This window comes from Polypterus senegalus, unplaced genomic scaffold (genome assembly GCF_016835505.1).
Source record: "Polypterus senegalus isolate Bchr_013 unplaced genomic scaffold, ASM1683550v1 scaffold_2261, whole genome shotgun sequence".
NCBI lineage: Eukaryota > Metazoa > Chordata > Cladistia > Polypteriformes > Polypteridae > Polypterus > Polypterus senegalus.
Genome location: NW_024380466.1, coordinates 13,993 through 33,374, shown reverse-complemented (window position 1 = coordinate 33,374; position 19,382 = coordinate 13,993). Strand labels below are relative to the sequence as shown.

Here is a 19,382-nt window from a genome sequence, read left to right as displayed (position 1 = left end):
AAGTTCTCTTTTCTACCGACATGCAAGCCAAAATATTTCTGTAAGAAGCAGTGCAGATATTGACACGTACTGGTGAAAGAAACGCCGACGGCAACGGGATGAACATTTATCTGTTGCTGTATCTCGTTCCATTGCTTTTCCTAATCATCAAGTAGACTGGAACGGTACGTGGAATGGTTAGCATTGGAAACTATCTCTAAAACGTAACTGAAACACTCTCAGATATGAATCGCAAACGAAGAAAGTAAGACGGGCTTGTCCGGGATTTGAACCCGGGACCTCTCGCACCCGAAGAGAGAATCATACCCCTAGACCAACAAGCCAACATCCGAGATTGTCTTCCTTTGTGTGAAGCTTTACACTGCTTTCAGCAAAAATCGCCAAAGTTTTCCTTCAAGTTCTAGGCAGCAGCGGCAAGAAGAACAGATGAAGCTATTTTCAATCATTCCAGGTAAGGAATCGTTTTGTGCCGTTTCACCAAGGAAAAGCGGTTCTTTAGGAAGAACCCTACCAGGAAAGGCAGCAATGGGAAGAGGAGCTCCTTTAAGGTTGTCGCTTTTGAACGGGTGCGTTTTCTTCTCAGCTGCATCTGGTAGCGAGACGTGGGAGCAACGTCTTTCTTAAGCCATTCAGAAGCTTCATGGGGGGATTCCCACCATTTCCGGAAGAGGCAAACTGCAAAGGATCAAGCAAAGACGGGCTTGTCCGGGATTTGAACCGGGACCTCTTGGCATTCTCCTAGGCAGTATGGCTGCTATTGCCGCAAGATTTGCATTGTGTGTTTCAAAGCAAAATTTCTCGAAGGAATGTACTTCTAAAGAAATCAAGGGCTTCTCAGAGGCGCAAGGAACTTTGGATTCTTTTTGTTTCTGACATACGTGACAATTAAATGTTCTGAAAACTGCAGAAAATCAATTCCACATTCCAAATGCTGGCAGAGTTGCGAAATTAAGCGCAAAGAAACATTTCAGACTAACGCATGAAATAAATCTTAGCGGATCCTTGAAACTCATTGAGGTTTATTTCCAGCCCAAATCTGAAGGGGTACTCTTCTGAAACGGCGTTAGAATTCCTTTCGTCTTAACCGAAGCTTTAAGGCAAAAACCCGGAAGGCTGCATTCTCTCAATCCTTCAGTTGAAAAGTGAATTTGTTTTATTTACACCTGACAAAAATTCAGTTCCAAATGGAAATTCTTTACTGCTTCCTTTCCTGGCCGCATACGAAAAGCTTTACTTCTTTCAAGAAATGATCACCAGCTGTTTCCTCATTGCTGAAAGTGCGGAAGCAGCTGACGGAGCGGCCAGAAGAAGCAAACAACAACAACAGGTATATATCAGTTCGTTTCCATGTCTTAAATGGCTTAATGGTTGTGTTGGTCAGGTATTTTAGGGTGTTTAGGGTCAGCAAGTTCTCTTTTCTACCGACATGCAAGCCAAAATATTTCTGTAAGAAGCAGTGCAGATATTGACACGTACTGGTGAAAGAAGCGCTGACGGCAGCGGGATGAACATTTATCAGTTGCTGTATCTCGTTCCATTGCTTTGCCTAATCATCAAGTAGACTGGAGCGATCGTGGAATGGTTATCATTGGAAACTATCTCTAAAACGTAACTTAAACACTCTCAGATATGAATCGCATAAGCGAAGCAAGTAAGGCGGGCTTGTCCGGGATTTGAACCGGGACCTCTCGCACCCAAGCGAGAATCATACCCTAGACCAACAAGCCGGCGCGCGCCTTTTTGGCATTCTCCTAGGCAGTATGGCTGCTATTGCCGCAAGATTTGCATTGTGTGTTTCAAAGCAAAATTTCTCGAAGGAATGCACTTCTAAAGAAATCAAGGGCTTCTCAGAGGCGCAAGGAACTTTGGATTCTTTTGTTTCTGACATACGTGACAATTAAATGTTCTGAAAACTGCAGAAAATCAATTCCACATTCCAAATGCTGGCAGAGTTGCGAAATTAAGCGCAAAGAAACATTTCAGACTAACGCATGAAATAAATCTTAGCGGATCCTTGAAACTCATTGAGGTTTATTTCCAGCCCAAATCTGAAGGGGTACTCTTCTGAAACGGCGTTAGAATTCCTTTCGTCTTAACCGAAGCTTTAAGGCAAAACCCGGAAGGCTGCATTCTCTCAATCCTTCAGTTGAAAAGTGAATTTGTTTTATTTACACCTGACAAAATTCAGTTCCAAATGGAAATTCTTTACTGCTTCCTTTCCTGGCCGCATACGAAAAGCTTTACTTCTTTCAAGAAATGATCACCAGCTGTTTCCTCATTGCTGAAAGTCGGAAGCAGCTGACGGAGCGCCAGAAGAAGCAAACAACAACAACAGGTATATATCAGTTCGTTTCCATGTCTTAAATGGCTTAATGGTTGTGTTGGTCAGGTATTTTAGGGTGTTTAGGGTCAGCAAGTTCTCTTTTCTACCGACATGCAAGCCAAAATATTTCTGTAAGAAGCAGTGCAGATATTGACACGTACTGGTGAAAGAAACGCTGGCGGCAGCGGGATGAACATTTATCAGTTGCTGTATCTCGTTCCATTGCTTTGCCTAATCATCAAGTAGACTGGAGCGATCGTGGAATGGTTATCATTGGAAACTATCTCTAAAACGTAACTTAAACACTCTCAGATATGAATCGCAAACGAAGCAAGTAAGGCGGGCTTGTCGGGATTTGAACCGGGACCTCTCGCACCCAAAGCGAGAATCATACCCCTAGACCAACAAGCCGGCTGGCGCTTTTTTGGCATTCTCCTAGGCAGTTTGGCTGCTATTGCCGCAAGATTTGCATTGTGTGTTTCTAAGCAAAATTTCTCGAAGGAATGCACTTCTAAAGAAATCAAGGGCTTCTCAGAGGCGCAAGGAACTTTGGATTCTTTTTGTTTCTGACATACGTGACAATTAAATGTTCTGAAAACTGCAGAAAATCAATTCCACATTCCAAATGCTGGCAGAGTTGCGAAATTAAGCGCAAAGAAACATTTCAGACTAACGCATGAAATAAATCTTAGCGGATCCTTGAAACTCATTGAGGTTTATTTCCAGCCCAAATCTGAAGGGGTACTCTTCTGAAACGGCGTTAGAATTCCTTTCGTCTTAACCGAAGCTTTAAAGCAAATGCCCGAAGGCTGCATTCTCTCAATCCTTCAGTTGAAAAGTGAATTTGTTTTATTTACACCTGACAAAAATTCAGTTCTAAATGGAAATTCTTTACTGCTTCCTTTCCTGGCCGCATACGAAAAGCTTTACTTCTTTCAAGAAATGATCACCAGCTGTTCCCTAATTGCTGAAAGTGCGGAAGCAGCTGAAGGAGCGGCAAGAAGAAGAAAACAACAACAACAGGTATATATCAGTTCGTTTCCATGTCTTAAATGGCTTAATGGTTGTGTTGGTCAGGTATTTTAGGGTGTTTAGTGTCAGCAAGTTCTCTTTTCTACCGACATGCAAGCCAAAATATTTCTGTAAGAAGCAGTGCAGATATTGGCACGTACTGGTGAAAGGAACGCCGACGGCAGCGGGATGAACATTGATCAGTTGCTGTATCTCGTTCCATTGCTCTGCCTAATCATCAAGTAGACTGGAACGATGCGTGGAATGGTTAGCATTGGAAACTATCTCTAAAACGTAACTGAAACACTCTCAGATATGAATCGCAAACGAAGAAAGTAAGACGGGCTTGTCCGGGATTTGAACCCGGGACCTCTCGCACCCGAAGCGAGAATCATACCCCTAGACCAACAAGCCAACATCGAGCTGCGGGGGGCCTGACCGGCAGTGTTTTAAAACTTAAGGTTCGTACGGATGTTTTACCTCTGGAATTGGACCGCTGAAAGTAGAAATCAATTATCCCATCAGAGAATTGTCTTCCTTTGTGTGAAGCTTTACACTGCTTTCAGCAAAAATCGCCAAAGTTTTCCTTCAAGTTCTAGGCAGCAGCGGCAAGAAGAACAGATGAAGCTATTTTCAATCATTCCAGGTAAGGAATCGTTTTGTGCCGTTTCACCAAGGAAAAGCGGTTCTTTAGGAAGAACCCTACCAGGAAAGGCAGCAATGGGAAGAGGAGCTCCTTTAAGGTTGTCGCTTTTGAACGGGTGCGCCAAAATTTCTTCTCAGCTGCATCTGGTAAGCGAGGCACGCGAGCAACACGTCTTTCTTAAGCCATTCAGAAGCTTCATGGGGGGATTCCCACCATTTCCGGAAGAGGCAAACTGCAAAGGATCAAGCAAAGACGGGCTTGTCCGGGATTTGAACCCGGGACCTCTCGCACCCAAAGCGAGAATCATACCCCTAGACCAACAAGCCGGCTGAGCGCGCCTTCTTGGCATTCTCCTAGGCAGTATGGCTGCTATTGCCGCAAGATTTGCATTGTGTGTTTCAAAGCAAAATTTCTCGAAGGAATGTACTTCTAAAGAAATCAAGGGCTTCTCAGAGGCGCAAGGAACTTTGGATTCTTTTTGTTTCTGACATACGTGACAATTAAATGTTCTGAAAACTGCAGAAAATCAATTCCACATTCCAAATGCTGGCAGAGTTGCGAAATTAAGCGCAAAGAAACATTTCAGACTAACGCATGAAATAAATCTTAGCGGATCCTTGAAACTCATTGAGGTTTATTTCCAGCCCAAATCTGAAGGGGTACTCTTCTGAAACGGCGTTAGAATTCCTTCGTCTTAACCGAAGCTTTAAGGCAAAACCGGAAGGCTGCATTCTCTCAATCCTTCAGTTGAAAAGTGAATTTGTTTTATTTACACCTGACAAAAATTCAGTTCCAAATGGAAATTCTTTACTGCTTCCTTTCCTGGCCGCATACGAAAAGCTTTACTTCTTTCAAGAAATGATCACCAGCTGTTTCCTCATTGCTGAAAGTGCGGAAGCAGCTGACGGAGCGGCCAGAAGAAGCAAACAACAACAACAGGTATATATCAGTTCGTTTCCATGTCTTAAATGGCTTAATGGTTGTGTTGGTCAGGTATTTTAGGGTGTTTAGGGTCAGCAAGTTCTCTTTTCTACCGACATGCAAGCCAAAATATTTCTGTAAGAAGCAGTGCAGATATTGACACGTACTGGTGAAAGAAACGCTGACGGCAACGGGATGAACATTTATCAGTTGCTGTATCTCGTTCCATTGCTTTGCCTAATCATCAAGTAGACTGGAACGATCGTGGAATGGTTATCATTGGAAACTATCTCTAAAACGTAACTTAAACACTCTCAGATATGAATCGCAAACGAAGCAAGTAAGACGGGCTTGTCCGGGATTTGAACCCGGGACCTCTCGCACCCAAAGCGAGAATCATACCCCTAGACCAACAAGCCGGCTGAGCGCGCTTTTGGCATTCTCCTAGGCAGTTTGGCTGCTATTGCCGCAAGATTTGCATTGTGTGTTTCTAAGCAAAATTTTCGAAGGAATGCACTTCTAAAGAAATCAAGGGCTTCTCAGAGGCGCAAGGAACTTTGGATTCTTTTTGTTTCTGACATACGTGACAATTAAATGTTCTGAAAACTGCAGAAAATCAATTCCACATTCCAAATGCTGGCAGAGTTGCGAAATTAAGCGCAAAGAAACATTTCAGACTAACGCATGAAATAAATCTTAGCGGATCCTTGAAACTCATTGAGGTTTATTTCCAGCCCAAATCTGAAGGGGTACTCTTCTGAAACGGCGTTAGAATTCCTTTCGTCTTAACCGAAGCTTTAAAGCAAATGCCCGGAAGGCTGCATTCTCTCAATCCTTCAGTTGAAAAGTGAATTTGTTTTATTTACACCTGACAAAAATTCAGTTCTAAATGGAAATTCTTTACTGCTTCCTTTCCTGGCCGCATACGAAAAGCTTTACTTCTTTCAAGAAATGATCACCAGCTGTTCCCTAATTGCTGAAAGTGCGGAAGCAGCTGAAGGAGCGGCAAGAAGAAGAAAACAACAACAATAGATATATATCAGTTCGTTTCCATGTCTTAAATGGCTTAATGGTTGTGTTGGTCAGGTATTTTAGGGTGTTTAGTGTCAGCAAGTTCTCTTTTCTACCGACATGCAAGCCAAAATATTTCTGTAAGAAGCAGTGCAGATATTGGCACGTACTGGTGAAAGGAACGCCGACGGCAGCGGGATGAACATTGATCAGTTGCTGTATCTCGTTCCATTGCTCTGCCTAATCATCAAGTAGACTGGAACGATGCGTGGAATGGTTAGCATTGGAAACTATCTCTAAAACGTAACTGAAACACTCTCAGATATGAATCGCAAACGAAGAAAGTAAGACGGGCTTGTCCGGGATTTGAACCCGGGACCTCTCGCACCCGAAGCGAGAATCATACCCCTAGACCAACAAGCCAACATCGAGGCTGCGGGGGGCCTGACCGGCAGTGTTTTAAAACTTAAGGTTACTTCTAAAGATGTTTTACCTCTGGAATTGGACCGCTGAAAGTAGAAATCAATTATCCCATCAGAGAATTGTCTTCCTTTGTGTGAAGCTTTACACTGCTTTCAGCAAAAATCGCCAAAGTTTTCCTTCAAGTTCTAGGCAGCAGCGGCAAGAAGAACAGATGAAGCTATTTTCAATCATTCCAGGTAAGGAATCGCTTTTGTGCCGTTTCACCAAGGAAAAGCGGTTCTTTAGGAAGAACCCTACCAGGAAAGGCAGCAATGGGAAGAGGAGCTCCTTTAAGGTTGTCGCTTTTTGAACGGGTGCGTTTTCTTCTCAGCTGCATCTGGTAAGCGAGACGTGGGAGCAACGTCTTTCTTAAGCCATTCAGAAGCTTCATGGGGGGATTCCCACCATTTCCGGAAGAGGCAAACTGCAAAGGATCAAGCAAAGACGGGCTTGTCCGGGATTTGAACCCGGGACCTCTCGCACCCAAAGCGAGAATCATACCCCTAGACCAACAAGCCGGCTGAGCGCCGCCTTCTTGGCATTCTCCTAGGCAGTATGGCTGCTATTGCCGCAAGATTTGCATTGTGTGTTTCAAAGCAAAATTTCTCGAAGGAATGTACTTCTAAAGAAATCAAGGGCTTCTCAGAGGCGCAAGGAACTTTGGATTCTTTTTGTTTCTGACATACGTGACAATTAAATGTTCTGAAAACTGCAGAAAATCAATTCCACATTCCAAATGCTGGCAGAGTTGCGAAATTAAGCGCAAAGAAACATTTCAGACTAACGCATGAAATAAATCTTAGCGGATCCTTGAAACTCATTGAGGTTTATTTCCAGCCCAAATCTGAAGGGGTACTCTTCTGAAACGGCGTTAGAATTCCTTTCGTCTTAACCGAAGCTTTAAGGCAAAAACCCGGAAGGCTGCATTCTCTCAATCCTTCAGTTGAAAAGTGAATTTGTTTTATTTACACCTGACAAAAATTCAGTTCCAAATGGAAATTCTTTACTGCTTCCTTTCCTGGCCGCATACGAAAAGCTTTACTTCTTTCAAGAAATGATCACCAGCTGTTTCCTCATTGCTGAAAGTGCGGAAGCAGCTGACGGAGCCGCCAGAAGAAGCAAACAACAACAACAGGTATATATCAGTTCGTTTCCATGTCTTAAATGGCTTAATGGTTGTGTTGGTCAGGTATTTTAGGGTGTTTAGGGTCAGCAAGTTCTCTTTTCTACCGACATGCAAGCCAAAATATTTCTGTAAGAAGCAGTGCAGATATTGACACGTACTGGTGAAAGAAACGCTGACGGCAACGGGATGAACATTTATCAGTTGCTGTATCTCGTTCCATTGCTTTGCCTAATCATCAAGTAGACTGGAACGATCGTGGAATGGTTATCATTGGAAACTATCTCTAAAACGTAACTTAAACACTCTCAGATATGAATCGCAAACGAAGCAAGTAAGACGGGCTTGTCCGGGATTTGAACCCGGGACCTCTCGCACCCAAAGCGAGAATCATACCCCTAGACCAACAAGCCGGCTGAGCGCGCGCTTTTTTGGCATTCTCCTAGGCAGTTTGGCTGCTATTGCCGCAAGATTTGCATTGTGTGTTTCTAAGCAAAATTTTCGAAGGAATGCACTTCTAAAGAAATCAAGGGCTTCTCAGAGGCGCAAGGAACTTTGGATTCTTTTTGTTTCTGACATACGTGACAATTAAATGTTCTGAAAACTGCAGAAAATCAATTCCACATTCCAAATGCTGGCAGAGTTGCGAAATTAAGCGCAAAGAAACATTTCAGACTAACGCATGAAATAAATCTTAGCGGATCCTTGAAACTCATTGAGGTTTATTTCCAGCCCAAATCTGAAGGGGTACTCTTCTGAAACGGCGTTAGAATTCCTTTCGTCTTAACCGAAGCTTTAAAGCAAATGCCCGGAAGGCTGCATTCTCTCAATCCTTCAGTTGAAAAGTGAATTTGTTTTATTTACACCTGACAAAAATTCAGTTCTAAATGGAAATTCTTTACTGCTTCCTTTCCTGGCCGCATACGAAAAGCTTTACTTCTTTCAAGAAATGATCACCAGCTGTTCCCTAATTGCTGAAAGTGCGGAAGCAGCTGAAGGAGCGGCAAGAAGAAGAAAACAACAACAATAGATATATATCAGTTCGTTTCCATGTCTTAAATGGCTTAATGGTTGTGTTGGTCAGGTATTTTAGGGTGTTTAGTGTCAGCAAGTTCTCTTTTCTACCGACATGCAAGCCAAAATATTTCTGTAAGAAGCAGTGCAGATATTGGCACGTACTGGTGAAAGGAAGCGCGGCGGCAGCGGGATGAACATTGATCAGTTGCTGTATCTCGTTCCATTGCTCTGCCTAATCATCAAGTAGACTGGAACGTGCGTGGAATGGTTAGCATTGGAAACTATCTCTAAAACGTAACTGAAACACTCTCAGATATGAATCGCAAACGAAGAAAGTAAGACGGGCTTGTCCGGGATTTGAACCGGGACCTCTCACACCCGAGCGAGAATCATACCCCTAGACCAACAAGCCAACATCGAGCTGCGGGGGGCCTGACCGGCAGTGTTTTAAAACTTAAGGTTCGTACCAAATGCGGATGTTTTACCTCTGGAATTGGACCGCTGAAAGTAGAAATCAATTATCCCATCAGAGAATTGTCTTCCTTTGTGTGAAGCTTTACACTGCTTTCAGCAAAAATCGCCAAAGTTTTCCTTCAAGTTCTAGGCAGCAGCGGCAAGAAGAACAGATGAAGCTATTTTCAATCATTCCAGGTAAGGAATCGTTTTGTGCCGTTTCACCAAGGAAAAGCGGTTCTTTAGGAAGAACCCTACCAGGAAAGGCAGCAATGGGAAGAGGAGCTCCTTTAAGGTTGTCGCTTTTGAACGGGTGCGTTTTCTTCTCAGCTGCATCTGGTAAGTAGACGTGGAGCAACGTCTTTCTTAAGCCATTCAGAAGCTTCATGGGGGGATTCCCACCATTTCCGGAAGAGGCAAACTGCAAAGGATCAAGCAAAGACGGCTTGTCCGGGATTTGAACCGGACCTCTCGCACCCTAAGCGAGAATCATACCCCTAGACCAACAAGCCGGCTGAGCGCGCGCCTTCTTGGCATTCTCCTAGGCAGTATGGCTGCTATTGCCGCAAGATTTGCATTGTGTGTTTCAAAGCAAAATTTCTCGAAGGAATGAACTTCTAAAGAAATCAAGGGCTTCTCAGAGGCGCAAGGAACTTTGGATTCTTTTGTTTCTGACATACGTGACAATTAAATGTTCTGAAAACTGCAGAAAATCAATTCCACATTCCAAATGCTGGCAGAGTTGCGAAATTAAGCGCAAAGAAACATTTCAGACTAACGCATGAAATAAATCTTAGCGGATCCTTGAAACTCATTGAGGTTTATTTCCAGCCCAAATCTGAAGGGGTACTCTTCTGAAACGGCGTTAGAATTCCTTTCGTCTTAACCGAAGCTTTAAGGCAAAAACCCGGAAGGCTGCATTCTCTCAATCCTTCAGTTGAAAAGTGAATTTGTTTTATTTACACCTGACAAAAATTCAGTTCCAAATGGAAATTCTTTACTGCTTCCTTTCCTGGCCGCATACGAAAAGCTTTACTTCTTTCAAGAAATGATCACCAGCTGTTTCCTCATTGCTGAAAGTGCGGAAGCAGCTGACGGAGCGCCAGAAGAAGCAAACAACAACAACAGGTATATATCAGTTCGTTTCCATGTCTTAAATGGCTTAATGGTTGTGTTGGTCAGGTATTTTAGGGTGTTTAGGGTCAGCAAGTTCTCTTTTCTACCGACATGCAAGCCAAAATATTTCTGTAAGAAGCAGTGCAGATATTGACACGTACTGGTGAAAGAAACGCTGACGGCAACGGGATGAACATTTATCAGTTGCTGTATCTCGTTCCATTGCTTTGCCTAATCATCAAGTAGACTGGAACGATACGTGGAATGGTTATCATTGGAAACTATCTCTAAAACGTAACTTAAACACTCTCAGATATGAATCGCAAACGAAGCAAGTAAGACGGGCTTGTCCGGGATTTGAACCCGGGACCTCTCGCACCCAAAGCGAGAATCATACCCTAGACCAACAAGCGGGCTGAGCGCGCGCTTTTTTGGCATTCTCCTAGGCAGTTTGGCTGCTATTGCCGCAAGATTTGCATTGTGTGTTTCTAAGCAAAATTTTCGAAGGAATGCACTTCTAAAGAAATCAAGGGCTTCTCAGAGGCGCAAGGAACTTTGGATTCTTTTTGTTTCTGACATACGTGACAATTAAATGTTCTGAAAACTGCAGAAAATCAATTCCACATTCCAAATGCTGGCAGAGTTGCGAAATTAAGCGCAAAGAAACATTTCAGACTAACGCATGAAATAAATCTTAGCGGATCCTTGAAACTCATTGAGGTTTATTTCCAGCCCAAATCTGAAGGGGTACTCTTCTGAAACGGCGTTAGAATTCCTTTCGTCTTAACCGAAGCTTTAAAGCAAATGCCCGGAAGGCTGCATTCTCTCAATCCTTCAGTTGAAAAGTGAATTTGTTTTATTTACACCTGACAAAAATTCAGTTCTAAATGGAAATTCTTTACTGCTTCCTTTCCTGGCCGCATACGAAAAGCTTTACTTCTTTCAAGAAATGATCACCAGCTGTTCCCTAATTGCTGAAAGTGCGGAAGCAGCTGAAGGAGCGGCAAGAAGAAGAAAACAACAACAATAGATATATATCAGTTCGTTTCCATGTCTTAAATGGCTTAATGGTTGTGTTGGTCAGGTATTTTAGGGTGTTTAGTGTCAGCAAGTTCTCTTTTCTACCGACATGCAAGCCAAAATATTTCTGTAAGAAGCAGTGCAGATATTGGCACGTACTGGTGAAAGGAACGCCGACGGCAGCGGGATGAACATTGATCAGTTGCTGTATCTCGTTCCATTGCTCTGCCTAATCATCAAGTAGACTGGAACGGTACGTGGAATGGTTAGCATTGGAAACTATCTCTAAAACGTAACTGAAACACTCTCAGATATGAATCGCAAACGAAGAAAGTAAGACGGGCTTGTCCGGGATTTGAACCCGGGACCTCTCGCACCGGCGAGAATCATACCCCTAGACCAACAAGCCAACATCGAGCTGCGGGGCCTGACCGGCAGTGTTTTAAAACTTAAGGTTCGGACGGATGTTTTACCTCTGGAATTGGACCGCTGAAAGTAGAAATCAATTATCCCATCAGAGAATTGTCTTCCTTTGTGTGAAGCTTTACACTGCTTTCAGCAAAAATCGCCAAAGTTTTCCTTCAAGTTCTAGGCAGCAGCGGCAAGAAGAACAGATGAAGCTATTTTCAATCATTCCAGGTAAGGAATCGTTTTGTGCCGTTTCACCAAGGAAAAGCGGTTCTTTAGGAAGAACCCTACCAGGAAAGGCAGCAATGGGAAGAGGAGCTCCTTTAAGGTTGTCGCTTTTGAACGGGTGCGTTTTCTTCTCAGCTGCATCTGGTAAGCGAGACGTGGGAGCAACGTCTTTCTTAAGCCATTCAGAAGCTTCATGGGGGGATTCCCACCATTTCGGAAGAGGCAAACTGCAAAGGATCAAGCAAAGACGGGCTTGTCCGGGATTTGAACCCGGGACCTCTCGCACCCTAAGCGAGAATCATACCCCTAGACCAACAAGCCGGCTGAGCGCGCGCCTTCTTGGCATTCTCCTAGGCAGTATGGCTGCTATTGCCGCAAGATTTGCATTGTGTGTTTCAAAGCAAAATTTCTCGAAGGAATGAATTCTAAAGAAATCAAGGGCTTCTCAGAGGCGCAAGGAACTTTGGATTCTTTTTGTTTCTGACATACGTGACAATTAAATGTTCTGAAAACTGCAGAAAATCAATTCCACATTCCAAATGCTGGCAGAGTTGCGAAATTAAGCGCAAAGAAACATTTCAGACTAACGCATGAAATAAATCTTAGCGGATCCTTGAAACTCATTGAGGTTTATTTCCAGCCCAAATCTGAAGGGGTACTCTTCTGAAACGGCGTTAGAATTCCTTTCGTCTTAACCGAAGCTTTAAGGCAAAACCGGAAGGCTGCATTCTCTCAATCCTTCAGTTGAAAAGTGAATTTGTTTTATTTACACCTGACAAAAATTCAGTTCCAAATGGAAATTCTTTACTGCTTCCTTTCCTGGCCGCATACGAAAAGCTTTACTTCTTTCAAGAAATGATCACCAGCTGTTTCCTCATTGCTGAAAGTGCGAAGCAGCTGACGGAGCGCCAGAAGAAGCAAACAACAACAACAGGTATATATCAGTTCGTTTCCATGTCTTAAATGGCTTAATGGTTGTGTTGGTCAGGTATTTTAGGGTGTTTAGGGTCAGCAAGTTCTCTTTTCTACCGACATGCAAGCCAAAATATTTCTGTAAGAAGCAGTGCAGATATTGACACGTACTGGTGAAAGAAACGCTGACGGCAACGGGATGAACATTTATCAGTTGCTGTATCTCGTTCCATTGCTTTGCCTAATCATCAAGTAGACTGGAACGATACGTGGAATGGTTATCATTGGAAACTATCTCTAAAACGTAACTTAAACACTCTCAGATATGAATCGCAAACGAAGCAAGTAAGACGGGCTTGTCCGGGATTTGAACCCGGGACCTCTCGCACCCAAAGCGAGAATCATACCCCTAGACCAACAAGCCGGCTGGCGCGTTTTTGGCATTCTCCTAGGCAGTTTGGCTGCTATTGCCGCAAGATTTGCATTGTGTGTTTCTAAGCAAAATTTTCGAAGGAATGCACTTCTAAAGAAATCAAGGGCTTCTCAGAGGCGCAAGGAACTTTGGATTCTTTTGTTTCTGACATACGTGACAATTAAATGTTCTGAAAACTGCAGAAAATCAATTCCACATTCCAAATGCTGGCAGAGTTGCGAAATTAAGCGCAAAGAAACATTTCAGACTAACGCATGAAATAAATCTTAGCGGATCCTTGAAACTCATTGAGGTTTATTTCCAGCCCAAATCTGAAGGGGTACTCTTCTGAAACGGCGTTAGAATTCCTTTCGTCTTAACCGAAGCTTTAAAGCAAATGCCGGAAGGCTGCATTCTCTCAATCCTTCAGTTGAAAAGTGAATTTGTTTTATTTACACCTGACAAAAATTCAGTTCTAAATGGAAATTCTTTACTGCTTCCTTTCCTGGCCGCATACGAAAAGCTTTACTTCTTTCAAGAAATGATCACCAGCTGTTCCCTAATTGCTGAAAGTGCGGAAGCAGCTGAAGGAGCGGCAAGAAGAAGAAAACAACAACAATAGATATATATCAGTTCGTTTCCATGTCTTAAATGGCTTAATGGTTGTGTTGGTCAGGTATTTTAGGGTGTTTAGTGTCAGCAAGTTCTCTTTTCTACCGACATGCAAGCCAAAATATTTCTGTAAGAAGCAGTGCAGATATTGACACGTACTGGTGAAAGGAACGCCGACGGCAGCGGGATGAACATTGATCAGTTGCTGTATCTCGTTCCATTGCTCTGCCTAATCATCAAGTAGACTGGAACGGTCGTGGAATGGTTAGCATTGGAAACTATCTCTAAAACGTAACTGAAACACTCTCAGATATGAATCGCAAACGAAGAAAGTAAGACGGGCTTGTCCGGGATTTGAACCGGACCTCTCGCACCCGAAGCGAGAATCATACCCCTAGACCAACAAGCCAACATCGAGCTGCGGGGGGCCTGACCGGCAGTGTTTTAAAACTTAAGGTTCGTACGGATGTTTTACCTCTGGAATTGGACCGCTGAAAGTAGAAATCAATTATCCCATCAGAGAATTGTCTTCCTTTGTGTGAAGCTTTACACTGCTTTCAGCAAAAATCGCCAAAGTTTTCCTTCAAGTTCTAGGCAGCAGCGGCAAGAAGAACAGATGAAGCTATTTTCAATCATTCCAGGTAAGGAATCGTTTTGTGCCGTTTCACCAAGGAAAAGCGGTTCTTTAGGAAGAACCCTACCAGGAAAGGCAGCAATGGGAAGAGGAGCTCCTTTAAGGTTGTCGCTTTTGAACGGGTGCGTTTTCTTCTCAGCTGCATCTGGTAAGCGAGACGTGGGAGCAACGTCTTTCTTAAGCCATTCAGAAGCTTCATGGGGATTCCCACCATTTCGGAAGAGGCAAACTGCAAAGGATCAAGCAAAGACGAGCTTGTCCGGGATTTGAACCCGGGACCTCTCGCACCCTAAGCGAGAATCATACCCCTAGACCAACAAGCCGGCTGGCCAACAGCCGCGCTTCTTGGCATTCTCCTAGGCAGTATGGCTGCTATTGCCGCAAGATTTGCATTGTGTGTTTCAAAGCAAAATTTCTCGAAGGAATGAATTCTAAAGAAATCAAGGGCTTCTCAGAGGCGCAAGGAACTTTGGATTCTTTTTGTTTCTGACATACGTGACAATTAAATGTTCTGAAAACTGCAGAAAATCAATTCCACATTCCAAATGCTGGCAGAGTTGCGAAATTAAGCGCAAAGAAACATTTCAGACTAACGCATGAAATAAATCTTAGCGGATCCTTGAAACTCATTGAGGTTTATTTCCAGCCCAAATCTGAAGGGGTACTCTTCTGAAACGGCGTTAGAATTCCTTTCGTCTTAACCGAAGCTTTAAGGCAAAAACCCGGAAGGCTGCATTCTCTCAATCCTTCAGTTGAAAAGTGAATTTGTTTTATTTACACCTGACAAAAATTCAGTTCCAAATGGAAATTCTTTACTGCTTCCTTTCCTGGCCGCATACGAAAAGCTTTACTTCTTTCAAGAAATGATCACCAGCTGTTTCCTCATTGCTGAAAGTGCGGAAGCAGCTGACGGAGCGGCCAGAAGAAGCAAACAACAACAACAGGTATATATCAGTTCGTTTCCATGTCTTAAATGGCTTAATGGTTGTGTTGGTCAGGTATTTTAGGGTGTTTAGGGTCAGCAAGTTCTCTTTTCTACCGACATGCAAGCCAAAATATTTCTGTAAGAAGCAGTGCAGATATTGACACGTACTGGTGAAAGAAACGCTGACGGCAACGGGATGAACATTTATCAGTTGCTGTATCTCGTTCCATTGCTTTGCCTAATCATCAAGTAGACTGGAACGATACGTGGAATGGTTATCATTGGAAACTATCTCTAAAGCGTAACTTAAACACTCTCAGATATGAATCGCAAACGAAGCAAGTAAGACGGGCTTGTCCGGGATTTGAACCCGGGACCTCTCGCACCCAAAGCGAGAATCAGCTGAAAGTAGAAATCAATTATCCCATCAGAGAATTGTCTTCCTTTGTGTGAAGCTTTACACTGCTTTCAGCAAAATCGCCAAAGTTTTCCTTCAAGTTCTAGGCAGCAGGCAAGAAGAACAGATGAAGCTATTTTCAATCATTCCAGGTAAGGAATCGTTTTGTGCCGCTTTCACCAAGGAAAAGGTTTTAGAACTGAAACGGAAAGCAATCAAAAATCCTTAAGGTTGTATTTAGAAAGAGCTTTCACTCAGGATATCTTAGCGGACACTGAAACCTTAGGTCTTTCAAGCCCAAACTAAGGGATTCCACTTTCGGAAGAGCAAACTGCAAAGGATCAACAAAAGCCTTGTAGGATAAACCGGGCCTTCTGCACTCATGAATATTCCTTATAACCAAACTTCCAAGAAATTTGGCCTTCCCACCTGGCTACAAAGTTTGCTTTTTTACAAAAATTCTTGTTTCCTTCAGAAACAATGGGCTTCCAAAGAGCAAAAATTTGATTCTTTTTGTGATCATGAAATTATTCTTAGGCGAAAATTAATTCAATTCAAAGCTCTTTTCACTTGGAATTAAATGCAAAGAAGCATAAAAAGCATGAATAAATTTAAGGACCTGGCGAAACTCATGAGATTTCGCATCTAAGGGGTAATTCTTTGCTGACTAGAATCTTTATTTCAAGTTTAAGGAAAACCTAAACTAATTCAACCTTCAGTTGAAAAGGAATGGTTTTTTACTTGACACGAAATTCAGTTCCAAATGGAAATCATTACTACTTTCCGACGAAGGCATTTGCTTCTAAAATAAAATCAGTCGCTGTTTCCATATGTGAAGGTGTTCTAACGGCCAAATAAGAAACAAAACTTAACAGCTTTACGATGTCTTTTCTTATCGAAGTGTGTTGGATAAATTTCAGGGTTGGAAAGCAATTCTCTTTTCAACCGACAAAGCAAAATTTCTGCAAGAACATTTGCAATATTGCTACTATGAAAAACTCGAACCAGAGGATTAACCATTAAGGGGTATCTTCATAGCTAGATATCTTATTACGGAGCATAAATCAATGGTTATTGGCACTTCTCTAAGTGTTAAAATCTCTGTATGATCTAAGAAATAGTTTAAGGGATTGTCAGTTACCGGCCGCATCCTAAAGAATACCTCCGAGACACAACGGTTGGTAATTCTGATTTCAGCTTCCTGAAGGAAAGTTGGCTCATTGCATAGAATTTCATTTGTTTCCTCAAAATTTAAGGAATGTTCTAAAAAATTCAAGGGTTTAGCGCAAGCTCTTGATTCTTTGTTGTCAAACTTTCAATTAAATGTTCGAAATTGCGCGAAAATCAGTTACATCCAAGTGGCGATGACGAATTGCTGACACATTTCAGCTAACATAAATAATCTAAGTCGGAATGTAAATAAAGGTTCTTAAAGAATCAAGGGCTATTGTAAAAGTTGAATTCCTTCGTCTAGGTTAACAAATGCCGGAAGCTGCATTCTGAATCATCATGAAAAGAATGATTTTTTAAGGCAAAGTTCAGTCAGGAATTACTTTCTTCTTCCGGTTTACTGGACTTACTCTTTCATAGAAATAACCTAGCGTTCCCTAATTGAAATTGAGAACTGAAAGGCAAGAAGAAGCAAATTCTATTTGGATTGCACTGCAGTAAATGAAGCTTAATGATTTGGTGGATTTTGTGGGTTTCGCAGGAAAGTTCTCTTTTCACACTCAAGCAAAATTTTGAAGGCTTCAGATATTGGCTTTAGGAAAGAAACTGCGCACGGTTAAGTCAGTTGCTAGTATCTCTTCATTCACTTCATGATCACTGGGGAAGCATGATAGGATCAGAAACGTTCTAGGAATAAACCCGGAATCAATGCTTGCAGAAATAACCCGGCTCGTTTGAACGGGACCTCACACAGCTAATAACCTAGCCATATTCCCAGTTGATTGGGTTTAGATTTTAAAAAATTACTTACGGATGTTTTACTGTACTTGGCCGAATAGAAATAATTTTCCATAAAATTGTTACCTTTTGGAATTCAAGCTTAGCAAAAATACCAAAGGTTCTTCAATTTAGCACAAGAACAATAAGAAAGCTGAACTATTTTAATCTTCAGGTTAGATCGTTTTGAGCGTTTCAGCCAAAGCGGTTGTTTGAAACCCCAAGAAAGAAATTGGAAGAGCTCCTTAAGGTTAAATTTGAGCGGTCGTTTTCTTTAAATGATGTTTTTAAGCGATTCAGTCTACTTTCTTAAGCCATTCACTTCTGAGATTCACTTTCGGAACTATTCTCAAAGGATCAACAAAAGCGACTAACGGTAATGACGGGCACTGAAGGATGCGAGAATCAACCCAGACAACAGCAGTGGCGCGCCTCTTGAATCTAAGGTTGGTGCATGCTAAGTTTTATTGTGGTTTCAAAGAAATTTCCTACGAAGCAAATTTCTAAAGAAATCAAGGTTCCCAAGGCTAAGGAACTTTGGATTCTTTTGTTTGACATTGAATTAAAATGTTCTTGAAAACTGCAGAAAACATCAATTCAAAATCTTGGCAGGTGGAATGTTGCGTCGAAGAAACATTTAGACTAGCGAAAAACCTAGAGGATCAGAAGAACTGAGGTTGTTTCCAATTTGAAGGGTACTCTGCAGCGCAGGTAATTACCTTGTCTAACCAATCATTTAAGGAAACCCGAGCATGTTCTTCAACCTCAGTTGAAAAGTGTACTTGTTTGACCGAGAAAAATTATTCCAATGGAAATTGTCTTCCTTTGCTTCCTTCCCCTCATTGCTTATTCTTCAAGTAATCCCCATAATTTTCAGTGAAAGTGTAAAACTCAGGGGAAGAAAACAACAACGGATATTTTTCGTTTCCAGCAAAGTAAAGGTGATTGGTCAGGTATTTTAGGGTGTTAGGTCACAAGTTCTTCTTTTTGAATTCAAGCCAAAAATTTTCTGTAAGCATAGATATTAAAGGTACTTAAAGAAGGACTCGGTACATTATCGTTTTTTCGTTCATTGCTTTGCCTAATCCCGAAGTAGACGGGGCAAGTGAAGTTAGCATTGAAACTATCTCTAAAGCGTAAAAAAACTCCGTTTAAATGCATAAGAAGTAATTAAGCGGGCTTCGAGATTTAACCGCCTACAAACAACTACAAAACAGGGCTGAACCTTTACGTTCAGAATGTTTGGCTATTCCATAAATTTTTAATTGGTTTCTAAGAATTTTTAAATGCCTTTAAAAAATAAAAGTGTTCTAATAGACTGATTCTAGTTCTGCAACGGAAATTAAATGTTACAGAACTGATAATCATTCTGCATTCCAAAGTTATTGAAGTTGAAAGTGAAAAATCATTTCAGATTCATGCAAGTTTAAATCTTAAGTTAAACCTTTGACGTTATTCAGCAAATTAGGGATCTTGAACAAAGGTTATTCCTTAATGTCAAGGAGCTTTAAAGCAATAGCAAGCTGCATTCTCTCATCTTCATTGAAAAGTAATTTGTTTATTCCTAAATTCATTCTAAAAGGAATTTTTTCTCCTTCGAAACATTAAAGTTTACTTCTTTCAGAATCATGTCCTGACCCACATGCTGAAATTCAGAAGCTGAGCAGCGTTCAAATTAGAAAAACAAGATATATCGATTCAATCTATAAGTTAAATATTGTTGTCTCGTATTTTAGGGTGTTTAATATAAGTTTTTTCAGCATTAAGTAATTCGAAGTCTTTCAGATCATCGCCGAAATATTGT

The 19,382-nt window shown here is 41.9% G+C and overlaps 10 non-coding genes across 10 annotated transcripts; all 10 read right to left on the bottom strand.

Moving 5' to 3' along the window:
* Positions 1-251: 251 nt before the first annotated feature.
* On the bottom strand, positions 252-323 carry trnap-cgg. Its single transcript has one exon. It is a non-coding gene; the product is annotated as a tRNA-Pro (tRNA).
* A 3,353-nt stretch (positions 324-3,676) lies between these two features.
* Positions 3,677-3,748, bottom strand: trnap-cgg. The gene has a single exon. It is a non-coding gene; the product is annotated as a tRNA-Pro (tRNA).
* Positions 3,749-4,234: 486 nt separating this feature from the next.
* Positions 4,235-4,306, bottom strand: trnap-ugg. Its single transcript has one exon. It is a non-coding gene; the product is annotated as a tRNA-Pro (tRNA).
* Positions 4,307-5,248: 942 nt separating this feature from the next.
* On the bottom strand, positions 5,249-5,320 carry trnap-ugg. Its single transcript has one exon. It is a non-coding gene; the product is annotated as a tRNA-Pro (tRNA).
* Positions 5,321-6,263: 943 nt separating this feature from the next.
* On the bottom strand, positions 6,264-6,335 carry trnap-cgg. Its single transcript has one exon. It is a non-coding gene; the product is annotated as a tRNA-Pro (tRNA).
* Positions 6,336-6,820: 485 nt separating this feature from the next.
* On the bottom strand, positions 6,821-6,892 carry trnap-ugg. The gene has a single exon. It is a non-coding gene; the product is annotated as a tRNA-Pro (tRNA).
* A 946-nt stretch (positions 6,893-7,838) lies between these two features.
* On the bottom strand, positions 7,839-7,910 carry trnap-ugg. Its single transcript has one exon. It is a non-coding gene; the product is annotated as a tRNA-Pro (tRNA).
* A 4,078-nt stretch (positions 7,911-11,988) lies between these two features.
* trnap-agg lies at positions 11,989-12,060 on the bottom strand. The gene has a single exon. It is a non-coding gene; the product is annotated as a tRNA-Pro (tRNA).
* A 943-nt stretch (positions 12,061-13,003) lies between these two features.
* Positions 13,004-13,075, bottom strand: trnap-ugg. The gene has a single exon. It is a non-coding gene; the product is annotated as a tRNA-Pro (tRNA).
* A 1,485-nt stretch (positions 13,076-14,560) lies between these two features.
* Positions 14,561-14,632, bottom strand: trnap-agg. The gene has a single exon. It is a non-coding gene; the product is annotated as a tRNA-Pro (tRNA).
* Positions 14,633-19,382: the final 4,750 nt, after the last annotated feature.